General features: G+C 36.5%; 1 pseudogene; it reads left to right on the forward strand.

Moving 5' to 3' along the window:
- The first annotated feature begins 14,354 nt into the window (after positions 1–14,354).
- On the forward strand, positions 14,355–15,280 carry LOC119512175 (annotated as a pseudogene).
- The last annotated feature ends 9,535 nt before the right edge of the window (positions 15,281–24,815 follow it).

Raw genomic sequence — 24,815 nt, forward strand, 5'->3', positions numbered from 1 at the left:
GAGTCTTTTATTTCTTTCCTTGCTAGAACTACCACCATAATGTTGACTAACAATGGTTACAGTGAACATCCTTGTCTTGTTCCAGATCTTAGAGGGAAGTCATTCCCCACTGAGTATGATGTAAGCTGTGGGGTTTTCAAGTATTCCCTTTATCATGTTGAGGAAGTTCCCTTCCGTTACTATCTCTTGAAGTGTTTTTATAAAGGAAGATATTGGATTTTATCAGATACCCTTTCCATACCAATTAAGATGATCATGTGTTTTTGCCCCTTTCATTTTGTTAATGTTGTGTATTACATTAGCTTGTTTTCTTGTGTTGAAGCTCCATGGCATACCTGGGATAAAACACACTTGCTCATGATATATAATTATTTTAATATGCTGCTGAATTCTATTTAAAAATATTTTGTTGATGATTTTTGCCTCTATCTTCATTAGAGAGATTTTCTGTAATTTTCATTTCTTGTAATATCTTTGGCTTTGGCATTAGGATGAGTTTTGCATCATAGAATGAGTTAGATAGCCCTCTCTCCTATTCAAATTTTTTTTTGGTAAGTTAGAGCAGGATGGGTACTATTTATTTAGAAATGCTTGAAAGAACTCGCTTGAGAAGCCATCTGGTCCTTGACTCTTTTTTGGGAGGCTATTGATGATTGATTTATTTTCTTTACTTGTGATTGGCTTGTTGATGTGTTCTGTTACTTACATAGTTAGTGTAGATTTTTTTCATGTATTTCTAAGGAAGTTGCCCATTTCATCTAAGTTGTCTAGTTTGTTGGCATACAATTGCTCACAGTATCATTTTATGGTGTTTTTTATTTCTGTGGGGTCAGTAGTAGCGTATCGTCATCCATTTCTGATTTTACTTATTTGCATCCTCTCTTATCTTTGCCAGTTTAGCTAAAGACCCATCAGTTTTACTGATTTTCTCAAAAAACTAACTTCCAGTTTTGTTGATTCTCTCTCTCTCTCTCTCATCCTCAGTTACATTTATTTCTGCTCTAATCTTTGCTATTTCTTTCCTTCTGTTTGATTTTGGGTTAGTTTTCTGTTGTTTTTCTGCTTCCTCCAGGTGTGCATTTGGGTCTTCATTTTTAGCTATTTCTTCTTTTTTAATATAAGCATTTAGGGCAATAAATTTCCCTCTCAACACTGCCTTCACTGCTTCCCCTAAGTTTTGATATGTGGTGTTCTCATTTTCATTTTTTTTTCAAGATATTTACTGCTTTCTCCTATAATTTGTGTTTGACCCATTGGTTGTTTATGATTTGTAAATTTTACAAATTTACAAAATTTCTTCATTTTTTTTTCTCTTTCTTTTTGAAGAGTTTGAGCAGGATTGGTATTAATTCTTTCTTGAACGCCTGCCGAGGTCCTGCCTCAGCAAACGTGACAGGGTCCTAAAGTGGGGGTCGGCGTCGGCGCAGCAAGGAAGGAGACAGACACGCAAAGTGTCTGGGACGAAGCTCAGGGCTCCGACAATTTTAATGAAAAAGTGATTTTCTTTTATAGCTTAAAGTTACATAAGCTCTGCACCTGGATCACGCGGGTGAGAGCTGGCAAGCACAGCATATAAATCACAAAACCATTGTTACTCAATTCCAGGGGACATTGGGGTCCGAACAGGGTGGGGGGACCGAGCAGTGTGTGTTTTCATCCCTATGTTAAGACAACTCTATTCCGGTGCAGACCTTCCAAGTTCCTCATAATATTCTTCCTTGTTCTCAGTAATGATCTCTGTTTTGGCTATTTTTAATTATTTAGAAGGGCTTGTTTTTGTACCTAAAGTAAATTAGCTGTGGGCTCATACGAGGAACTACTCTCGTACCATAAGCCCGTGGGGTGGGTGCCCAAAGAATTTCTTGTATGCTCTGGCTGCCCAAGGCCAGCCATTAGGCACTAGTGGAGCGTGTTGACCCTGATTCAGTTCTAACCTCGGCAAACAACGGGGCCTGTCAAGGAACCGGGTGATGAATTATGTGGTTTACATTGCTTCTGCTTTGGCCTTCTAATCGCTTTCTCAGTGAAACATTTTTGGATGTCAAAAGGGGGAATTTGTGTAAAGGAGGAAGTCTGGAAAGGGGCAAGGGGGCTTCAGGCGGCTAAACAGGGTGGCTGCTTTCTCATAGGTGGAGGAGGGGGTTCATCGAAAGGTAAAATCATCGGAAGGTGCCCAACACTTTGTCATATCTTTGATTATTATCCAGAGTATATCCCAAATTATTACATTAGTAAAGAAAAAGAGAAAGCAGAAGCACAAAGATTAAAAGAATCAGCATTACAATAGTCCATCGGTGGTAGGCTTTGCCAGGATCCGTCGAGGGGCCACGCCCGCCGCTGTGCAGCACATCCACAGTAATGTTTTCTGTTGAACCTGAGGCCTTGCCATCAGGTTTAGGATGTGGCGATTTGGCTCCCAACAAACGCCCAGTAGAATTCACATGTGAAGCCATATGGTCCTGGGCTTTTCTTTTTTGGGAGCTTTTTTGATGGCTGAATAAATCTCTTTACTTGTGAATGGTTTGTTGAGGTTTTCTCTTTCTTCTCAAGTCAATGTTTGTTGTTCATGCTTCTGTTTGCTTTGGGGTTAGTTTGCTGTTCTTTTTCTGGTTCCTTGAGGTGAACAGCTAATTACTTGATTTTTCCTTTCTCTTCTCTCTTAATATAGGTGTTTAGGGCAATAAATTTCCCTATCATCACTGCCTTTGCTGCAACCCATAAGTTTTGATATATCATATTTCCATTGTCATTTGCCTCAAGGTATTTACTAATTTCTCTTGTAATTTCTTCCTCTACCCATTGTTTTCCTAAGACTGTGTTGTTTACCTGACATATACTTGTATATTTTATGACCTTCTGCCTGTTGTTTATTTCAAAGTTCATTCCATTATGATCCAAGAAAGTGCTTTTTATAATATCAATATTTTTAATTTTTTTTGAAACTTACTTTGTGTCCCAAAATGTGGCCTATCCTAGAGAATTTTCCATGAGCACTTGAGAAAAATGTGTATCCTGCTGTTGTGGGGTATAGAGTCCTATAAATACCTGTAAAGTCTAGTTCATTTATTGTATAATTCAACATCTCTATTTCCTTATTGATCTTCTGTCTAGATGTTCTACATATTGGTGAGAGAGGTGTATTGAAGTCTCCAACTATTATTGTAGAAGTATCTACTTCTTCTTTCAGTGTTCTCAGTGTTTGCCTCATGTATTTTAAGGCATTCTGACTTGGTACATAAATATTTATGATAGTTATGTTTTCTTGATGAATTGACACTGTTATTAATATATAGTGCCCTTCTTCATCTCTTTTAATTGCTTTATTTATGAAGTCTAATTTGTCTGATATTAATATAGCTATTCCCACTTTTTTCTGGTTGTTCTTTACATGAAATAACTTTTTCCAATCTTTCACTTTCAGCCTATTTTTGACCTTGTGTCTGAAGTGTTTCTTGTAGACAACATATAAATGGGTCCCATTTTTTAAATCCATTCTGCCAGTCTATGTCTTTTTTTGGGGGAATTTAATTCATTAACATTTAGTGTTATTACTGTAAGGGCAGTAGTTTCTTCTGTCATTTTGTCCTTTGGATCCTGTATGTCATTTCTCATTTTTCTCTCTCTCCTTTTGATCCTCCTGACAGTCTGCATTTCTACACTCCTTCTCCAAGCATCTCTCTCTCTCTCTTGTCCTCTTGTATTGGTCTGTAGCTCTCCCTTTAGTATTTTCTGTAGTGCCAGACACTTGTTCTCAGTGACAGTCTGAAATATTTTAATCTCCCTCATTTTTGAAAGGCAGTCCTTCCTGGTATAGAATTCTTGGTTGGTAGCCTTTCTTCTTCAGTGTCTCAAATATATCATACCACTGTCTTCTCACCTCCATGTTCTCTGCTGAGAAATCTGCACATAGTCTCATTGAGCTTCCCTTGTATGTGATGGATTACTTCTCTCCTGCAGCCTTGAGAATCTTCTCCGTGTTCCTGATATTGGAAAATCTGATCAGTGTCTTGGAGAAGGTCTATTTGGATTTATTCTGCTTGTGGTCCACTGCACCTCCTGAATCCATAACATTCTGTCTTTCATAAGAGTTGGGAAATCTCAGTGAATATTTCTTCCATCATTCCTTATTCCTTTTTTGCCTTCTCTTCTCTCACTGAGACCTCCATAACATGTATATTCATGTGCTTCATGTTGTCATTCAGTACCCTAAGATATCACTTGTATTCCTCCTTTCTTTTCTGTTCCTGGGTGAATTCAAATGTCGTGTCTTCTACTTCATTGATCCTTTTTTCTGCCTGTTCAAATCTACTGTTGCATCTCTCCATTTTCTTTTTCATCTCCTCCATTATGCCCTTTATTCCCACAAGCTCTGCCATTTGTTTTTTCAAGCTTATGAATTCTTCTTTTTGGTCATTCAGTGTCTTTCCTATACCCCTCATCTGTTTTGCCACATCTTCCCTCAGTTCATTGAATTGATTTAGAAGACTTGTTTGAACATTTTTAATTCATTGTCTCAACTCCTGCATCTAAGTTGAACTATTAGATTGTACTTTTGGCTGGTCCACATTTCTACATTTTCTAGTATGGCTCATTATCAAGCTGTCTAGGTATCTGATTTTCTTGATCAGTTCATTCTGGAGCTCATTTTAACTCTTTTACCTACAGTTTTCTTGTTGATTAGCTCTGTTCTCTGTCCTTTGGTGTTCAGTTCAACTTATTCTAGACCTCTAACTTAGGTTCTATTTAGTTGATCAGAATTTTTCACCTCTTGTTTTTTGTTTCTTGCCCACCTCTATGTAGCCTTTTTTGAGAGGGTCTCCTGAGATATGGTCAACCCATCAGGTTTTCCCAATCCAGAGAGTCCCAGATCACAGGAGGAGAATATGGAGTTTCCCTGAGAATGAGACACTCCCATAAGGCCTTTAGACTCTGTGCTTTTCCTATCCTGTCTTACAGGTGGTGTTTGCCAGCCTGCAGCTCCCCCACCAGTGTAAAGAGGTTCAGTGCCTTCAGTTCTCTTACTGACTCTGTCCCTGTCAGGGGCATGGCTGACTGAAGCTGGTTTCTGATTTCCAGTCCCTGGGGTCTGAGTTCTTAGAAGGAGGGCTATCAATTGAGCTGGACCATGCCCCCCTTTTCTTGGGGAAGTTATGCCTTGTAGTGAATTGACTCCCCCACTAAGTTCATTGCTTTGTCTGTGAGACCTATCTCAGCTCTCCATTGCCTGGGTCCATAGGCCAGTTGAAAATATCTGAGGCTTTCTGTAAAGAGCTACTTAGAATAGTTATTTAAAAAAAAGAAAAAAGAAAAAGAGAAAATAAAAGAGAAATTCCTTTTTAAGGACTTTCCCCAGTCCCCAAGTTTTGTCAGGGTCAGTATAGAGTATTTAAAAATATGCACTTTAGGATACTATCTGGATAGTTACCCTCCAACCACTTTAATTCCACCCTTGCCAGGGGGCAATTGAAGTGTAAATAGTTAAGGAGTCAGCAAGAAAATAAAAAGGACAAAATGTAGGAAAAATAAAAAGCCTTTTTGGAGCCATAGAATGGGTGCCTGTTTCTATGTGCCCCCCTTTCTAGCACTGCAAACACACTCAACTCCAAATGTTAATTAATTAATTTGCTAATTGATTCTGTAGTTGAGGCTGGGTTAAGCCCCTCTTCATGCTCCCCATAAATATTTATTTTTTTCCTTCAGGAATCCAGCTGTAAGACAGTCTATGGGGTCTGGGCAGGGAGGGGTGCCAGATCCCTGGCCATGGAAATTTAAAGGTTTCACTGTGATCTAAACCTTTCTACCCATTCCAGACTGGTATATGATGCATGACTGGTCACTGAAGACCCCCAAAATGCTGTTTCATACAGTTCCTAGATAATTACCAGCTTCCCCAGAGAAATGACTAAACTTCACACCTCACCACTCTGACATCTTGCCCCACCCCTTAGGCCATGTGCTTTTAAACCATTCCTGTGGGTACAAACCAATGTAGTTAGGACCTTTTGATTAGGTTATTTTTATTGAGGAGTTGCTCCAAGGTGGATCTTAATCCTTTTACTGGAGTCCTTTAAAAGAGATGAAATTGAAAATCTCACAGAGAAAGCACTTGATAAGCTAAGAGAGTATGCACAGAATAGGCCAATGGAACCAGAACATGAAAGCACAAAATCTGGGAGCAAAAGACCAGCAAAGACCAACCATGTGCCTTCCCATGTGACAGAGGTGTCTTAGATGCAAACAGCCTGTCTTCAGAGTCCAGGTATCACCTTGTTGATGCCTTGAGTTGGGTGTTTTCATAGTTTAAGGACTGTAAATTGTAAGTTATTAAATACCCACTGTAAAAAGCCAACCCATTTCTGGTACATGACATTCCAGCAGCTTTAGCAAACTGATAAAGGTTTTACTACTGAGAAGTGTAGTGTGATTCACAAATACCAAAAATGCCGGAATGGCTTTATAAATGTATACAAGGAAGATTCTGGAAGAGTGGTGGGGAGCTTGATAGAAAATGCCTAGATTGCTTTGAAGAGAATGTTGCTAGAAATATGGATGCTAAAAGTACTTCTTATGAGGTCTCAGATAGAAATGATGAACACATCATTGCAAATTGGGGGGAAGGCAATCTTCCTTTTAAAGTGGCAGAGAATTTGGAAAAATTGAGTTCTGGTGTTGAATGGAAGACAGAATATGAAAGTGACAAGCTTGGATATTTAGCTCAAGAAATTTCCAAACTAAAGGTGGAAAATGCACCCTTGTTTCTCCATGAAGCATATAGTACAAAGCAAAAGGAAAGAGAGAAGCTGAAACCTGAACTCCTGAGTATAAAGAAACCAGAAATTGACGGTTTGAAAAAAATCTGAGCTTCCAGAAATTGAGTCCCCAGAGAATAGTGTCCCATATGAGAGTTTAACTGAATATGGAACCAGTCAGACATTTCAGTTCAACTCAAGACTGGAGATGGAATTATCCAGAAAGAGTTTGTGAAAGTCCTGTTTTCTGAAGTTTGGGACCCCTGTGTGCTGCATATGAAATCAACAAAAAAATTTTGTGAGATCTATATGAATGGAATGACTGCCAGCCAGTTTTAAAAGGGAATGAAAAGGGACAGAATGGAAGAAAAATGACTTCAAATGCAGAACAATGGAAGCTAAAGTCTGGAGTTAAGACACCTTAGACCAGGAGAAGGACCCACTCATGCATGTGGAAAAAGTTTATTTGTTCTGAATTCACAGATGGCAGGTCTTCTGCCCTGTTGTTCAGGAAAAGTGCTGCCATCCCACACTTCAGAGTTGGTAGAAAACATTTCCTGGTTATGGGGGAGATTTTGGCTGACACCCAACTGTTTTGAGGGGTTTGGGCCTGTTCCCCAGAAGTAGGGGATAGTCCCACTCATACCTGGATGCTTGAAGGGAGAGGGGGCTGGAATTTGGCTGCCACCCAATGCTGTTAGAAGAGGGGGGAGACAAGAGCATGGCTGTCTCTCCAATGCTTGGAGATATTGGAGTCCTCACCTGACTGGGGAGAGCAAGACCACTATATAAGCCCTTGAAAAGGGTGGGGCTACCATTCTATCAAGCTCTGAGGACAAAACATCATTCAATAGATGACTTTTAGATCTGGAAATCAAATGAAGTATGCCCAACAGGTTTTTGGAAATTTTTGTGTCTCATGACCCCTGTTTTCCTTCCAATTTCTCCCTACAGAAATAGGAACATTCACTCTAAAACTGTCCCTCCTTTGTATATTAGAAGCAGATAACTTCTAGTTTCATAGTTCCTGAGAGAAATTTTGCCGTAGGAGAAACCACACCTGTAACTGATTTTGAAAAGATTTTTTAAAATTTATTTTTACTGAAATGATTTAAGCTTTTGTGGTATTGTAATGAAATGAATGTATTTGCATATGTGATGAATACATCTTTTTGGGGTCAAGAAGGTGGAATGTTGTTGTTTGAAGCTCTTATGTATCCCAGAAAAGGCCATGCTCTTTTAATACATTCCTGTTGGTACAAACCAATTGTAGGTATGACCTTTTCATTAGTTTACTTCAATTGAGAGTTGCCCCAATGTGGGTCTTAATCCTTTTACTGGAGTCTTTCAAAAGCATTGAAATTGAGAGACACTCACAGAAAAAAATGCCTCAGAAAAGCTGAAAGAGGATCCAAAGAAGTTCAGAGAGGAATCCACTGGAACCAGAAGCTGAAAGCAGTAAAACCAAGGAGTGAAGAATGAAGATACACTGGCCATGTGCCTCCTCATGTGACAGAGGTGTCCTGGATGCTGTCTGCCTTAAGAGAACAGGTATCTTCCTGTTGATGCCTTGAGTTTGGCATTTGCACAGCCTCAGAACTTTAATTGTAAATTAATAAATCCTCATTTTAAAATCCAAACCCTTTCTGATATTTGCATTCCAGCAGCGTTAGCTAACCCGAACACTACACTACTTCATTCTCCCCCCACCAGGCAAACTATAAGCTAGGCAGTGTGATCTAATCTAAATGTTAGAATACATGAGAGTTCTGGCCCAGCCACTTTTCTTTTCCAACTTCATATTCAGTCCTATAGCTTTAAAATATATGATGACTACTCCAAATGCCACTTTGCCTCCCTAACGTAGAGCTTTATATTCAATTTTCTATTTGAAATTTCCACTTAGATAAGTGACAAACATCTGCAACACAGCATAGATAAAATAACACTAATGCTTTCTATCTCCATACCTGCCCCATACTAAATATTCCTCCTCCAATTTCCTTCAACACAATAAATGACACTATCCACCCTTCACATTTAAGTTTTTGTGATATTGTGATGGGATGCATTGTATTTTGCATATGGAAAGAACATGTCTTTTTGTGGTCATGTGCCAGTTTGGTTACATTATGTCCCCCAAAAGCCATGTTCTTAAATGTAATCTTGTGAGAGCAAACATTAATCTTTTGATTCAGTGTTTCCATGGAGATGTGACTACAACCAACTGTGGGTGACACTCTGATTAAATTATTTCCATGGAGTTGTGGACCCTGCCCATTCAGGGTTGGGTTTGATTAGTTCACTGGAGTGTTTAAGAAAGCTAAGAGACACTTGCTGATGCTTAGAGATGTTTGGAGATGCTAGCCCAAAGACATTTTGGAGAAAGCCATTTTGAAACCAGAGCCCCAAAGCTAAGGATCAGCAGACACCAGCCACATGCCTTCCCAGCTCTTAGAGGTTTTCCAGATGGCATTGGCCATTCTTCAGTGAAGGTATCCTCATGTTGATGCCTTAATTTGTGCATTTTCATGGCCTTTGTACTGTATATTTGTGACTGAATAAACCCCTTTTATAAAAGCCAATCCATTACTGGTATTTTGTGTAATGACAGCTATAGCAACTGGAGCAGCATGCTAGGGAAATTCCTAAGGTATTAGGTTAATCCAACAGGTTCTATCACTTATCATGAAAGATTGCATGAAGATTAAATTTTAAAGTGCCTTCACATTATGTATATTTTATAATCAATTGAACATGACCAGTTCTGTAATATAAGCTTTCACAATGCTGGTGAAGTTTCTCAAATGGAAAAACAGTAACTTAAATTGATTTAAAATCATTGGTGATTGTAGGACAACATTGTTAATGTGATTAACACCACTGAAATGTATATCTGAATGTAATTCAAAGGATAAATGTTAGAATTTATACATGATAACAGGATAAACATTTTAAAAACTCCATGGAACTACACTAAACAGACAGTGGACTATACATTAAATCATAGACTATAGTTAACTATGCAATTATAAAAATGAGCTATCATCAGTTGTAAAAATGCTCCATACCAATTCCGTATAAACTTAAGGTGTAAATAACAGGATGTTTTATGCATAATTGTTCTGCAAACCCACAACTTTTCTAAAAAAGAAAACATTTTAAATTACTTGATTTATTTTGGTTGTCATTTCATTCTTATCATTTGTGTTACTTAATCAGCTCACTTTTAAGTGATTTATCATCTGCATTCTTCTCTCCTTCTCCCCCAACACCAATACTTAAAGCTGGTAAAATATTTAACACCACATTACAGTAATATACAGTTCTTCAGATCCCAGAGCAGTATGATACTGAGAGTAGGCTCTTAGTGTTTACTGAACAAATGAATTCTTCTACAATTAATCAGCTTTTTAATTGAATCAACTTTTGTGATTCAATGATCATTCAATAGTTTGGCTTTAAGTTGTGTTAATGAACAAAGTCCCTGACCTAGCCCCTTAGACCCTAGGTTATCCTGTCTATGATGTTCTCCCATGACACTTCTGGCACCTCCCTGCTTCATCTTTGCATGCTCACCCCACCGAACATTTTTTTTCATCCCAAAATCAAGTTACTCCAGTGATCTAGCATCACCTTGTCATAAATGAACACTCTCGGGCTATAAGACCACTTCAATCCAAATCTTCATTTAACAGGACCTCTAGTAGATTCATATGCATTAAAGTTTGGGGAGCACTGATTTAGTTCACTTTTTGCTGATATCATTTGTCTTTGTTGTTTTCTTTTGCTCTTCTCCCTCACCTTTGCCCAGTTGATTCTTCTTATTCACCAGATTTCAGCTGACTATGGGGAGCTAACTAATTTGAGCAGCAGTTTGCAATAGAGGGGCACTTTTAATTGGTGGTGGCTCATGATGAGAATCTAGTAATTTGGCCTCATTAAACCATCTTTCCATTAGTTCATACATGACCTTGCTAATCAAAACACTCAGAAAATCAAATTTCATATATAAAATGAAGTTTGCATGAACATATCAGAAGTTTCCTTCTGTGGTGGAAAAAAATGTGACATAGAGTACAATTATAATTGTTTCAACTAGATATATCTCCAATGACTTCACCTTTATGATTTAAAGTCTATAATGACCTGTGGAACAACCTAGACTTCTCCCAGGTGTCCAAGTCAGATATGCCCATTTGAAAAACTTACCTTTGTCTTAAAGGGAAGCTTGGATGCTCCTATGGGAATTTCAATTGTGCAATTACAGTTGGTTGACTCTTGTTTTCAAAGCAAATTTATATAAATTACCTTTTACTGAGTTTGGGAAATGAAACCTACAAAACAAATCTCTATGAAAAGTATTACTCTCTATGTCATTGTCATTCCTTTGCTACTGTATTTTTCATACTTTCAGAAAGCTTAACACCTTTAAAGGTTCTCCAAATTTCTTAAAATATATGGGTAAGAGAGAAATGATTTATTTAATATTCATTATTATTTATATAAAAAGTTAAATTACTGCTTAATTTATAATAATTTTAAGTTGGATTTAAAAGATAACAAAATAACCTGGTTAAAAATTAAAGAAATAGTAAATAATCTGTATATTTTATTTAAAGACTCTAAAATCTGGATAAGCAAAATAGCTATAAGACTGAATTGTTCCCTTAACCAATGTTTTACTATATTATTAACCAATGATAGTGATTTTTAAGATAAGTTTTGTTGACTTAGAACATGAAACAACTATAGAACATGTCTAAAGATTCAGTCATAATGATTCTTAAATACAGAAATCTTTTTGATTATTCTGATAAAAATTGGCATGTGTTGAAACATCTTTTTGATTAAAACTCTTTTAAAATGATTCACTTAAATATTAACTCCTTTACTTCTTTCACCCACTAATTGCAGATGTCTATCTATCTATCTATCACAGGAAATATGTAGAAAATATCTACTTCTGTTGCTGTTTCCAGTATTCATGACCTGCTAAGTACTCCTAATGCCAATGGCCTCTGAGAGATTACAATTATTTAATGATCTTGGGTTGCTTGGGAGACCATTTCAAATAAAAATCCGCATATTACCTAGAATTATTGCATGGGGTTGCATATATATATATATATATATATATATATGTATAATTTCAAGATCTAGTCTTTGGCTCAGTTTTCTTCTGGTAAACAAACTGATGCAATGCTTGTCTATTTATGAACAATTCAATGTTTATAAAGTAATATTTAAAATCAAAGTTCCTCCTTCATACACAAACTCTGTAGGAAAATAAACTTTGAATTTTGACCAGAGGAAATAAAAGTCACCAGACCTAGCAGAACTTTTAATGAATGCCAGGGTTAAAACATACATTTACCTCCAGGAAGTTAAATATTTCCCTTTACTTCATTTCAGCCTTTCTCTGACACATTCTCCTGTCTCCTTGACTCATTTTCTTACACTTACACATCTATGCCTCTGTTATTCTCCACTGATTTCTCTTCTTCTCTCTTCTTGTTTTCTTCTCATCCACCCAAATTTCCCTTTCTACTACTCCCCTCTAGTTTCCTTCATCTCTCCTCATCTCAGATGTTCCACAGGAAAACAATTTACATTTCTCTATAGGCAGTATACAGATAACTTTTTCAAGTAACATGGAGTACCATGGAATATTTTATCATTCTCCTCACTGTTTGCCCTACTTGTTTCCCATTTACTTCTCATTTTTCTCTGGCCTCAACTTTATCGCAAAATGGAAATGGAAATTGCTTTTCACTAAAGTCCCTGATAATCTCTTAATTTCCACACTCAGTCATCTTTGCTTACTCTTTATCCTTATAGGACATTCAATTTGACAGTGAAATTCACTTTATCTTCTTTAGTATTTTTCTTCTCTTTGACAATAATAGGCTTTACATTTTCCCTCTTGCTTTTGTGACCACTCTGCTCAGTGTAGTTTTCTGGTATTCCCTTGTCTACATTTTGTGCCAGCCAGGTTTCTTGGCTTATAGTGACAGAATCTATCCTGGATTATTTAAGTAGTAAATGAGTTTATTGAATGGAAATTCACTCTAACATAGAAGTTTCTTGGAAGTTTGGAGGAATCAGCTAGGAAAATTTGAAGAGACAAAAGAAAATAGAGTTTCCAGATATCGGTCAAAATCATGCACTAGCACTAGCTTAGTAAGGGCTTCAGTCACAGCTGCTGAGCTTCAGATACCACAGCTCATACTGCCACCACCACTGGCATGGATGCAGAGGGCATTTGTAGAGTGTTTATATTGCTGCTGTGGCTGTCTTTGCTACCACAATTCTTTTTGTGCCCGCAGTTTTTCTTCCTTTCTCCAAATTCCAATTCCAGGGTGGGTGGGTTTGATAAGCCAAACCTAGGCCAATTCCCTTCACTCTAGGACAGGTGTAATGGGAAAGTGAATTTCTAGGCCTTTTGAATTTTCGAGTTGATACTAGTCTCTGATCCATAGCACACATGTGCTATGAAAGGGGATCAGATACTGGCCATCCAATAAATAACACATCCTATAACCTCTTTAATGCCACTCCATCAAAATTTTTTCCTTGCCCTTCTCTTTTGTTTCTGTACACTTCCCATGAATCCAATAACCATTACTTCAATTTCCCCACTGCCTCCAAGGCATTATTTCTATTCTGCTCTAGTGGACCCATATTACTAATTCATCTCACCTGTATGTTTGGAAGACATTTCTTTGTATAAATTTACCAGTACATCTAAATTTTCTATTTCAATTTTTGATTGCAGTCTACCCAAATACCAAGTAACTCTTCTTTCCTTTACCAACCAACAACTTCACATCTATGTCACTGATCCCTGGAGACAATTCATTTTGAATTCTATTGAATATGTCTCATCTTCTTGTCACTCCTAATGTCAACCAGACTTGACACTTCATATGTATTACAATCACCTGGGAGACATTTCTTTAAATCACTTTTTACTTAATGAATCAATTTCTATAGCAATATCTCACAATCTCTATTTAGCACAAAAATATCCACCAGACAATTTTGATGTATAATCTTCTTTGTGAAACAAAAGACAATGGTAACAGCTTCCTGGCTAAGACAACTGACTCCAGTTTCCCCTCCCTGTAGCCTATTTTCTACGTTAATAAATAATGAATTAAAAATATCTTACAGTGGCACTCCCTGTATTAAAAGTGTTCAGTGCATGCGTATTGAGTGATCCTCCACATGTAATTCAATACATTTTATAATCCAAGCCCTTAAAAATATCTTCCCTGACCCTGCATTGAAGTCACACTCACAGAGAATTTCCTTCCCACACTCAACATCATCCCTCTATATTTAGTATATATTTAGAATATGCTTTGCTTTTTTTTGTAAATTTGTTAATTCCTATGCATATTTGAAATGGATTTTCAATCATTGCCATTTCTTTGATCTCCCAAAAGCAGTTTCCACCATTTATATTAGTGCTAACTAAAATTAAAAGATCATTCTGATAAGAAGAATGAATTTATTTCAAGTGTTCTCCCCCAAATTTTCAATTATAATCATTGGTGAATGTTCTTCTTACATGTATTTCATGACACATGCAGTGAGGATATGGAAAAGGAAAATGGAACAATGCTGATAGAGTTTGTTCTCACAGGATTTACAGTTCCATCAGAGTGGCAAATCCCCCTATTCCTGGTATTTTTTATTACATATCTCATCACCATGATGGGGAACCTTGGGCTGATTGCTCTCATCTGGAATGACCCTCACCTTCATACCCCTATGTACTTATTCCTTGGATGTTTAGCATTTGTGGATGCCTGGCTATCATCCACAGTCACCCCCAAGATGGTAGTTTCTTGGCAAAGAGTAAAATGATATCTCTATTTGCATTCATGATACAATGTTTTTCCTTTGTAATCAGTGGAACCACAGAATGTTTTCTCCTGGCAACAATGGCATATGATCAATATTTAGCAATATGCAAACCGTTACTCTATCCAGTGATTATGACCAATAGACTATGCATCCAGCTATCAGCCTGGTCATTTGTGGGTGGCCTTCTTCATGCCTTAATTCATGAAGCCTTTTTATTCAGATTAACTTTTTGTAATTCCAACATAATACATCACTTCTACTGTGACATCATACCATTGCTTAAGATTTCCTGTACTGAGACTTCTATTAATTTTCTGATAGGTTTTATTTTCTCTGGTTCAATTCAAGTATTCACCATTATGACTGTTCTTTTGTCTTATACATCTATTCTCTTTACAGTCTTAAAAAATAATTCTGTAAAAGGTGTAAAGAAAGCCTTCTCCACCTGTGGAGCTCATCTCCTATCTGTCTCTTTATACTATGGCCCTCTTTTCTTCATGTATGCCCACCCTAGATTGGCTAAGGCAGATGATCAAGATATGATGGATTCTCTGTTTTACACTGTCATAATTCCTTCTTTAAATCCAATTATCTACAGTCTGAGAGATAAGAAAGTCATAGTTTAACTGGCTAAAATGTTAAAAAGGAAATGTTAATATGAAGTTCACAATATTCTTTCTTTTTATTAAAACTGTCATAAAATTGTGCAGTTAGATGTGGTCATGATTTCATTAGTGTATAAAATTTTCTGTGATTCTAGTTGGACTTTTATTTTTTTTTAATCTTGTTTTTAATAAGGGAACTTTTCCTAATATATTCTATGGGATAACATTACTGTGATAACAAAGCAAGATTTAAGACGTCACAAGTAAAGGAAACCGCATAGCAATTTTCCTTAGGAATACAGATGCAAAATCCTCAACCTAATACTGCAAACTGGATCCAGCAGCATATTAAAGTATTATACACCATGCTCCAATGTTCTGAAGACTTGAGCTGTTAGTACCTATTAAGCTCCTTAAAATATTTTTGTGTATTACTCAAAACATTCAATGAAATTTATTCAGATCTTATACATACCATTTAAAGCAGAAAGCAAATGTTAACATTTTAAATGACTGCATTTTGTTCAATATGGCCTTATATAGCTGTAATAATATAGTGTAGTTCCTCTGAAAAGGACTTGAATAGGATGACTTTGATCTCTAACACACTGCATAACTTAGAGACTCATATCACATTTAACACTATAGGGCTTGTAGGCTTTTGCTGGGGTGAGCATAAGTAAGTCTCAGCAATTCTGTTAAACTTCCAGAGAGCTTTCATTCTAATTTATTGCAAAATGTTGAATATCACTTCTTAGAGTGATTCACTTCATAAATCACACAAAGAAATAAGCAGAAATGGGGGTCCATCAAGAAAAAAATGTTAAATGAGTTAAGACAGCGAAGGCAGGACCGAACTCTAAGAAAACGTTCTCAGCTCCGTGTGCATACAGGAGAAATTTTAAGAGATGAGCTGCCTTTTGCTGTAAATATATCTTCTAAGGACATTAACAGTTGTGTTTGTATGTTGTTGGGCCATCTGAAAAGTTTCCATAATTTAGAAGATTAATAGATTAGATAGAATACTTAGAATTAAGTTCGGGTTGGGTAGATGATCATAAAGACATGGCAAAATAACAATTTTCCCACAATTGAAAAAAGCTAATAAGATATATAAGTCAATAACATTTAAATATTGTTGGAATGTGTGGTTGAAAACCAGGGGGTTAGTTGCATATTTCCAAAATTCAAATAATATTAAGGTGATATAGTATTTCATTACTCAATGGATGAAGACACAAAAATGATCAAGAGACTGGATTTTTTGTGTCTGAAAGCCCAAGTTAATTTTCCCCACACTCCATAATCTTTAAGTATAATGAGTGACTCATCTTCATGTCCACACTCTTCGTTTCCATTCTGAACACTAAAATCCCACACACATTCCTACTGATACCACTGAGGTCCCAACCCTCAAAGCTACCCACCTCTGTGTTTTTCAAAACTTGTTTTTATTTTCCCCCATTCACATTCAGGTGATTAGCATCTTACTTCCCAAAGACTGCTGCCATATTATTCTTCCTAGATAAAATTCAGATTAATTCATGTATCTCTCCAATAAATTTTGTAACAGTCTTATTCACATACCATAAAATCCATCCAATGTGTACAATCAATGATTGTTTGTATAATCACAGAGTTGTGCATCCATTACCACATTCCATTTTAGAACATGATATCATTGCTCCAAAAAGAAATATCTCATAGCTTCCTTACCACAATATTACTGATCCTTAGTATTGGTATAGTGTCTTTGCTATAACTGATGAAATGATATTACAATATTACTGTTAACTATAATCCATAGATTGCATTAGTTGTTTTTTTTCCACATACCACCCTATTATTGACAGCTTGTAATAGTGATGTATATTTATTCTAGTTCTTATATTCTAGTTCATGTAAAAATCTTCAAGTAAGAAGATTCTTGTATGACGATTCATTGTCCATGGCAGGGTTTATTATGTTTTATGGTTCCATATTTAATCTTCTAACTTTCCTTCTCATGATATGCAAGACCCTAAACTTCTTCTTTCAACCATTATCCCCACCATAAATCAGAATTGTTAATTACACTTACAGGAATGTGCTACACGAACCTCAATACATTTCCAAACACTTACAACCTTATTAAAAATTGTGTGTGAAGTAGTATCAGCTCCCCATTCTCTACCATCATTCTATTTCCTGGCACCTATGGTCTAGATTTTAACTCTTTGAATTTTCTCATTATAATTAGTTCATATTAATGAGACCATACAATATTTGTCCTTTTCTGTCTGGCTTATTTCACTCAACATAATGTTCTCAAGTTTCATCCTTGTTGTTGCATGCATTAAGACTTCATTCCTTCTTATAGCTGAAAAATATACCATCATATATGTATATACCACATTTTGTTTATCCGTTCATCACTTGATGGATGCTTGGGTGGTTCCATCTTTGTGCAATTGTGAATAATGTTGCTATAAACATTGATGTGCAAATGTCTGTTCATGTCCCTGCTTTAAGATCTTTCAAATATTTGCCTAATAGCAGGATATCAATCATATGGCAGTTCTATACTTAGCATCCTGAGGAATGGCCAAACTGTCTTCAACAGCAGCTGCATCATTCTACATTCTTACCAGTAGTGAATAAACATTCCTATTTCTCCACTCCACATTCTCCCCAAAACTTGTGGTTTTCTTTCTTTCTTTCTTTTTTTTTTTCTTGATAGTGGCCATTCTAGTAGGTGTGAAATGATATCTCATTATGGCTTTGATTTGCATTTATCTGATAGCTATTAATGTTTAGCATCTTTTCATGTGCCTTTTAGGCATTTATATTTTCTCTTTGGAAAAGTGTCTATCAAGTTTTTTGCCCATTTTTATTTGGGTTGTTTGGCTTTTCAGTGTTGAGTTATAGGATTTCTTTATCTAGTCTGGAAATCAGCTCCTTATTGGATAAGTGGTTTCCAAATATATACTCCCATTGAGTACGCTGGCTTTTTACTTTCTTGATAAAGGCTTTTGCAGTAAAAAATTGTTTAATTTTGAGGAGGTCCCATTTTTCTACTTCTTCTTTGTTTGTGTTTTGGGAGTAAAGTCTAAAAAACCACCTCCTAAATCAAGGTCATGTGGATGCTTCCCTATATTTTCTTCTAGTTTTTTTTTTTTTTTTAATGTTCCTAGCACTTATATTTCAGTCTTTCAACCATTTGGTGTTAGTATTTGTATAACATGTGAGACAGGATCCACTTTCATTCTTTTGTATTGGATATATAGTTCTAATGTCACCATTTGCTGAAGAAAATGTTCTGTCCCAGATGAGTGGATTTGGCAGCCATGCTAATAATCAATTGACCATAGATGTGAAGATCTTTGTCTGAACTCTCAGTTCAATTCCATTGATCAACATACTTATCTTTATGCCAGTGCCATGCTGTTTTGACCACTGTAGCTTTGCAATATCATTTAAAGCTGGGAACTGTGAGTCCACCAACTTTGTGCTCCTTTCTCAAGATGTTTTTGGTTATTCAGGACCCTTTGTCTTTCCAAATAAGCTGCATGATTAGCTTTTTCATTTATACAAATTTGGTTGTTGGAATTTTGATTGGGATTGCTTTAAATCTGTAGATCAATTTTGGTGGTTGTATTGGTTTGTATATATTATGTCCCCCAGAAAAAGCCATGTTCTTTGATACAATCTTGTGGGGGCAGACATATTAGTGTTAAGTTGGAAAGTTTGGATTAGGTTGTTCCCATGGAGATGCTCCCCATCCAACTGTAGGTGATAACTCTGATTAGATAATTTCCATGGGGAAGTGGCCCTGCCCATCCAGGTGTGGGCCTTGATTATTTACTAGAGCACTATATAAGCTCAGACAGAAGGAAAGAGCTTGCTAAAGTGAAGAGGGACACTTTGAAGAACACACAGGAGCTGAGAGAGGAGATACAACTTACAGAGACATTTTGGAGCCGGCCTTTGAAAGCAGACTTTTGCTCCAGGAAAGCTAAGAGAGTACAAATGCCCCAAGAGCAACTGAGAGTGACACTTTGGAGAGAAGCTGAAGCCTAGACAGGAATGCCTTGGGAGAAAGCCATTTTGAAACCAGAACTCTGGAGCAGATGCCAGCATGTGCTTTTCCAGCTAACAGAGGTTTCCCAGACACCATTGGCCATCCTCCATTGAAAGTACCCAATTGTTGATGCATTACCTTGGACATTTTATGGCCTTAAGACTATAACTGTGTAACCAAATAAATCCCCTTTTATAAAAGCCAATCCATTTCTGGTATTTAGCAAAAGGGCAGCATTAGCAAACTGGAATAGTGGAATTGACATCTTACCTATATTTAGTTTTCCAATCCATGGACATGGAAAGTCCTTTCATTTATTTAGGTCTTCTTTCTTGCCTTTCAGCAATGCTCTGTAGTTTTCTCTGCATAGGTCCTTTACATCCTTGGTTAAATTTATTCCTATATATTTGATTCTTTTAGTTGCTATTGTAAATGGATTTTTTTCTTGATTTCCTCTTCATATTGCTCATAACTGGTGTATAGAAACATGACTTATTTTTTCATGTTGGTCTTATATCCCACCAATTGTTGAATTCATTTATTAAGTCTAGTAGCTAAGTTGTAGATTTTTCAGGATTTTCTAAATATAGGATCATGTGATCTGCAAATACTGAAAGTTTTACTTTTCCATTCCACTTTGGTAGTCTTTTGTTTGTTTTTCTTGCCTAATTGTTCTTGCTAGAACTTCTTGCATAATTTTGAATAACAATTGACAATGACTATTTGAATAACAATTGACAATGACAATTGACAATGACAATGGTCATCTTTTTCTTGTTCCAGATCTTAGAAGGAAAGCTTTCAGTCTTTCACCACTGACTATGATGGTAGTTGTGGGTTTTCCACATATGCCCATCACTCTATTGAGGTTATTTCTTTCTATTCCTATCTTTTGAAGTCATTTTACCAAGATAGGATGCTGGATTTTGTCAGATACCTTTTATGCATCAATCAAGACAACCATGTGGTATGTTCACTTTGATGTTAATGTGGTGTATTACATTAATTTATTTGTGTGTGTGTGTGTGTGTGTGTGTGTGTGTGTGTGTGTTGAGCCACCATTGCATACCTAGGATTAAGGCCAGTTGATCATGATGTATTATTCTTTTAATGTATTGTTATATATGATTTGCTATTATTTGTCAATGGTTTTTGCATCTGTATTCATTAGAGAAATTGGTCTGTATTTTTCTTTTCTTCTAATGTCTTTATCTGGATTGATTATTAGAGTAATGTTCGCTTCATAGAATGAGTTAAGTACTGTTTCCTCCTTAAGTTTTTGGAAAGTTTGAGCAGGATTGGTAGTAATGCTTCTTGGAAAATTGATAGAATTCATGTATGAAGCAACTGTTCCTGGCTTTCCATTGTAGGTTTTTGTTGATCATTTCAATCTTTTTACTTTTGATTGGTTTGTTGAAGTTTTCTATTTCATTTAGAGTCAGTGTAGGCTGTTCTTGTGTTTCTTGGAAATTGTCCATTTCTTCTAAGTTGCCTAGGTTTTTGGCATAGAGTTGCTAATAGTATCTTCTTATTAATTTTTTTTTTATTTCTGTGTAGTCATTAGTAATGTCCCTCTCTAATTTCTTATTTTATTTATTTGCGTCTTCTTTATTTCTTTGTCAGTATAGTTAAGGATTTGTTAATTTCATTGGTTTTCTTGATGACCCTACAATGGTTTTGTTGATTCTATTCTTGTATTATTCTCAGTTTCATTGAACTATGCTTTAATCGTCTTACTTACTTCATTCCTTCTGTTTTCTTTGGAGTTAGTTTGCTATTCTTTCTATAGTTCCTCCATTTATTTACATAAGTCTTTGGGTTTGGCTCTATCTTCTTTCTTAAAGTAAGCATTTAGGGCTAAAAATTTTCCTCTTAACACTGCTTTTGCTTCTTCCTGTACATTTTGCTATTATATTCTCATTTTCACTCATTTCAAGATATTTACTGATTTTCTTGTAATTTTTGCTTTGACCCACTGATTGTTTAAAAGTGCATTTTTTAACCTCCAGGTATTTTTTAATTATCCAGTTCTGTATCTGTTAGAGATGTCCAGCTTCATTGCAGTGTGATTGGAGAAACTGTTTTTTATAATTTCAAATTATTCCAATTTATTTAGACTCTTTTGCGACTCATGAGGTCTGCCCTGAAGGATAATTTGTTCTTTCTTTAATTATTCCAGTTGTTCAGTTATGTCTCTGGGTTTAGCTTTTCTTTTTTAATGTAAATATTTAAGGCTACAAATATCCCTCTCAGCACTGCTTTTGTTGCATCCCATAAGTTTTGATATGTTGTGTTCTCAATATCATTCATCTCAGGTTATTTACTGATTCCTCTTGTAATTTTTGCTTTGATGCACTGATTATTTAAGAGTGTGTTGTTTAACCTCCAAATGTCTGTGAATTATTCAGTTCTCCAAATGCTATAAATTTCCAACTTCATTCCATTAAGATCAGATAAAGTGCTTTGTCGAATTTCAAATTTTTTCCAAATTTATTTTGACTTGTTTTATGACCCAGCATGTGTTCTATCCTGGAAAATCATCCATAAGCATTTAAGAAAACTATATATTCTGCTGTTTTGGTGTGCATTCTTCTTTATATGTCTGTTCTAGTTTATTTATCATATTGGTCAAGTTCTCTGTTTCTTTTTTGATCTTCTGTCTAGATGTTCTATCATTGATGAGAGTGGTGTATTGAAGTCTCCAACTACTATGGTAGAGATTTCTATTTCTCCCTTCAGTGTTTCCAGTGTTTGCATCGTGTGTTTTGGGGCATCATAGGTAAGTGCATAAATATTTATGATTGGAGACCTAAGGTGGTGTCATAGAGAAGAGTGGAAACTCAGTCCCCCTGGAGCAACTAATAACCAGGAACAACTAGTAAATAATCAGGGATAACTGTGAGGGGAAAAAATGCGACCATCCACTTATCATACACCAACCTGAATTGGGAGGAATGCCTGAGATTGCAGCATAAAATCTGCAAGTAAAAAGTGTGGATCCAGCCAGGAGCCCCTCACTCCATGGCCTAAGCTACAAAGCCTCATGGAGCTGGAGAGCAGCTCTCTCCAACCAAACAAACACAGGTCAGCTGAGCTCCAACTACAGTTTTAATTAACAAGTGAGGACTGCTCCATATGAACCCCCAACAAGCAGACAGAGGCTTTGGGTGAAGACTGACCTTGGAGAGTCAGAGGGTGGCTGCAGACTGGCCCTGAAGGGGGCTTTCTGTCACTGTTTTGGCTCCATGGAGAAAGCCTCAGCCATTTTCAGTTCCCAGCACTCTGACCCAGACAAGGATGGAGATAGCACAGGCAGAGAGAGACCATTGAAAGGCTAATGACCTCTCCATAAGGGATATATGTTCTTTAAGAGGAAAGGGGTGAGGCTCAGCTATACTACCTGCCTTCAATTCAGAACAAGACACCAGAGCCGGGGGAAAGCATCCGTGGGCCACACTTCTTAAACCAGTCTGGAGTTACAGGCTGACAGACACCAACTGCTGGACAGAAAAACACAGTGACCCAAGGCCTCACAGGGTGTACCAATTTTTTAAGACACACTTTCAGGGTAACCAGATACTGAATAGTTCTTCCTTCTGGGACTGGAGACTGTTTTGGTCTGGGAAAACCTGATTGGAGTAACCAAGGAACCATGCCTAGACAACAGAAAACTACAGCCTCCACTAAGAAAAATGAAGTTATGGACCAGTCAAAGGAACAAACTTATACTTCAACTGAGACACAAGAATTCAAGCAGCTAATGCTAAGTCAATTCAAAAAGTTTAGGAAAGATATGGGAAAAGAGCTGAACCATATAATGAAAACACTGGGCATACGTAGGGTAGAAATTGAAAGTTCAAAAAACCAACTGGCAGAATCTATGGAAATTAAAGGCAAAACACAAGGGATGAAAGACACAATGGAAACATACAACAACAGATCTCAAGAGACAAAAAACAACAACAACAACAACAACAAAAAAAAACACTCAGGAACCGGAGAACAAGGCAACTGAAAGCCTACACACAAAAGAACAGATAGAGGAAAGAATGTAAAAATATGAGCAACACCTCCAGGAATGTAAGGACAACATGAAAATCAGGAATGTACATGCCACTGGTGTCCCAGAAGGAGAAGAGAAGGGAAAAGGGGCAGAAGCAATAATAGAGGAAATAATGGAAATTTCTCATCTCCTATGAAAGACATAAAATTATGGATCCAAGAAGTGCAGCATACCCCAAAAAGAATAAATCTGAATAGGCCTGTGCCAAGACACTTAATAATCAGATTATCAAATGACAAAGATAAAGAGGGAGTCCTGAAAACAGCAAGAAAAAAATGATCCATCACATACAAAGGAAGCTTGACAAGACTATGTACTTATTTCTCAATAGACACCATGGAGGCAAGAAGAAAGTGGCGTGATATATTTAAGATACTGAAAGAGAAAAACTACCAACCAAGAATCCTATGTATGGCAAAACTGTCCTTCAAATATGAAGGAAAGCTTAAAATGGTCTCAAAGAGACAGTGACAGAGTTTGTGAACAAGTTAACTGTTCTACAGGAAACATTAAAGGAAGCACTGCAGACAGAAAGGAAAAGACAGGAGTGAGAGGTTGGGAAAACAATTTTGGGAGATAGTAGCACAACAATGTAAATACACTGAACAAAGATGACTGTGAGTATGGTTGAAAGAGGAAGGTTGGGACCATGTGGGACACCAGAACAAAAGATCAAGGATAAAGACTGGAACTGTGTAACTCAGGGTTACTAGGGTGCTCAAAGATTGTAATAACAGGTACAAATATGTTTTTACATGAGGTAGAACAAAGGGATGTCAATATTGCATGGTGTTAAAAATAGGGTGGGATTGGGAGGAAATACAATCAATGCAAACTAGAGACTATAATTAACAGAAACATTGTATTATATTTACTTTAATATAACAAAGGTCATATACCAAAGCTAAATTCATATGGGGGAAATAGGGGAAGGATATGGGACTCCTGGCATTGGTGATGTTGTCTGACTCTTTATTCTACTTTAAGTTAATGCTATCTTTCCTTTTGTTGCTTTCTAGCTGTCATGGTTTCTTTTTGTTGTTGCTTTTTTTCTCTCTCTCTTTCTCTTTTCTTTTTCTTTTGTCTTTCTGCCTTCTTTGACTCTTTCTCCTTCTTTGTGGAAGAAATGGAGATGTCCTTATATAGATAGTGGCAATGGTACTGAATACATAAATATGTGACTATGCAGGAAACCAATGAATGTTTACTTAGGATGGAATGTATGGTGTGTGAACAAAACCATCTTAAAAGAAAGTGACTGATGAAGAAAACTTGAGGGCACTATGTTGAGTGAAATAAGACAGACACAGAAATGCAAATATTTCAGGGCATAACTGATATGAACTAATTATAATATGTAAACTCATAGACATGAAATATAAGATACCAGGATATAGAATGAGGCTAAAGAATGGGAAGTGGTTGCTTATTATGAGCAGAATGTTCAACTAGTGTGAACTTAA

Source organism: Choloepus didactylus, chromosome 1 (genome assembly GCF_015220235.1).
Source record: "Choloepus didactylus isolate mChoDid1 chromosome 1, mChoDid1.pri, whole genome shotgun sequence".
Taxonomy (NCBI): Eukaryota; Metazoa; Chordata; class Mammalia; order Pilosa; family Megalonychidae; genus Choloepus; species Choloepus didactylus.